Raw genomic sequence first — 2618 nt, forward strand, 5'->3', positions numbered from 1 at the left:
TGTATGGAAGATAATTGCAAAAGCTGATGTGGCACAATTGAAAGTGTAAATGGATTGCAGGGATGTGGATGGTCTTATTCTCCTTCTCTTCTATTTTCTTCGAACCAGGAACAATGGAATGAGCTCACCAACTTTTTTTACTCTTCTTATCATATTAAAAAGTAAAAGAAACCATATAATACTTTTTAAGTTAAGGCGGTGCATAGTTGAGATATTTTTAAACCATTTTTTAGAACAACCCCTCAACTTCATACTTATCCAAAACAACCTTCAAACTTTTAACCAAAAACCTGGTTATCGCATTTTTTTTTATTAACCTGGATATCCAATCCGCTATGCAAGCCGACTAATCTCAGGGTAACCACCTGCTTTGCAAATAGGCCGGAGTCACCGCATTTGAACCTCTGTGGCCACAAGGGGATTTTTATTCCTCTTTGGATTTGAACCTGGGATCTCCTGGTACTTTTGACCTTTAGAGCCAAGCTCAAACCCAATCAGGCCTCTATCATATATAAGCACCTTGCGATGTCCAAGAAATCAAGGTATACTTTTATATTTTTATCTATTACTCCACTAAGACACTAAATACGTAAGAAAAATCAAATACCACGTTACAAAATTGTGTATTGACCACTCCTGCCACAAGTTTTACCGTCATGTCATGCATGAGTCTTGAGTCATGGCCCGCCACGACTGCTGCTGTGTTGAGCCTTTTAAAACATTGGTTTCTATTTATTTATCATTCTCATATTTGATTATTAAAGGTTTTCTTATTGAGGAACATGTTTTGTTAAACATCAATTGATATATGTGGTTGATAACTCTCATTTTTTAGAGTTATTTCTCATTTATTTCCTCCGTTTTTGCATATATTAAGTAACTAATTCCTTGTTTTTCCCTGTTTATTCTAGAAGTTTTAAAAATATGATGAAACACAAATGATGAGAATTTATTCCAAAAACCTACACTTTTTGGCGAAGTGCCCACAATGTCATCACAAGCGCACAGGACATACACTCAGGAAGTATCACTACGTTCGGAAGGTTGTTGAAGAAGGAGACATCAAAGTAAGTAGAGTTACATCAGAAGAAAATGCAGCCGATCCGTTTACCAAGCCGCTATCACAAGCCAAGCATGATTGTCATACTAGGGCGATAGGGATTAAATTTGCAAGTGAATAGATTTAAGCGTATTTTAAGTGATTTTGAGACTTATACAATTAGTACCTTTTGAGATGTAATGCATTACTATAGAGATTTTAATGAGCAATTACATTGAGTACATTATTGTATTACTTTTGCATTTTTTTATTAACCTGAATATCCAACCCACTATGCGAGCCGACTAATCCCAGGGCAACCACCTACTTTGCAGATAGCCCGGAGTCACCGCATTTGAACCTCCGTGGCCACAAGGGGATTTTTATTCCTCCTTGGATTTGAATCTGGAACCTTCTGGTACTTTTGACCTTTGGAGCCAAGCTCAAACCGATCAAGCACCACCCTTGTGGTTTACTTCTGCATGTTTGCCACTTTCCGAGTAGAAATCTATTCAAATTTCCACAGTCGATCATTCTTTATAGAAGAAAGAAGTGAATTAAGACTGATGTGAAGTGTTTATTGATATCCATATTGATGGATATAGCATATGAGATGCAACTACACTTACATGTATTTGATGCGAGATCAAGTATTGGAGTAGCCAAAAGCTTAGAGGTCACTTCATGGATACTGTCAAAAAGTGATTCTAAGAAAGTAATATCTTTTATCTTTAAAACAGAGATGCATAGGATATTGATCTGCAGTCTGATATGCTTTGATCATTCCTCAACGTTGTTCGTAACTCTCAACCATACAGGGTTTGGTCAAGTGCAACACGATGAGTGGATAAGGTATGTGTAGTTTAAGTTTATTCCTTCCTTCCACTTATTATGGGGAAGCGATATCCGTGGGCCCCTTAAGGATCGCGTGCTGACGCAGAAACGCATGGCCATGCTCGGACTAAGTTGATAGATGATCAATAGCACAGTCTGTTATGTGGTCAATACGAATCTCGATGAAGAAACAAAATTTTGAATGTTTAACTGAGAGTACTCCAAGTCATACATTCAACAAGATATTATAGAACGAAGGGATATTGGATCACTTACTAGGGCTGTTATTCTTACCATATGGTTTTATAATACAGTACTTGTCATAGGGATGACATACCTTATGTGAATTTATTGTACCTTACTATGATTCATTGTGAATTGTACATGTGGAAGTTTGTTGAAAATAATATCCCACAAATGAATTTAGTAAATAAATTCCATAAGCCTATCGAGGCTACACACTTAGCCTAAATTGGAAAGTAAGAAACCTTGGGAACTGATTTTGTTAATTGTTAATAGTTAACAATTAATTAGTAAATAACTAGAAGAATAGTCGCGCAATTCAACAATACACATCTCGATTTTAATGTTCTATTTTATTATTTGTCTATGTCGATGTTATAATACGATTTTATGTGTTTCTAAAAAAGCAATAAATATTTTATTTTTGAATAAAATATAAATTTGAAGATATCATAAAATTTTGAAAAAAAAATATCAATGTTAATATCAAATCAACTATTTA

The sequence above is a fragment of the Cynara cardunculus genome (assembly GCF_001531365.2).
Source record: "Cynara cardunculus var. scolymus isolate 2C chromosome LG 6, CcrdV1, whole genome shotgun sequence".
Lineage (NCBI taxonomy): Eukaryota > Viridiplantae > Streptophyta > Magnoliopsida > Asterales > Asteraceae > Cynara > Cynara cardunculus.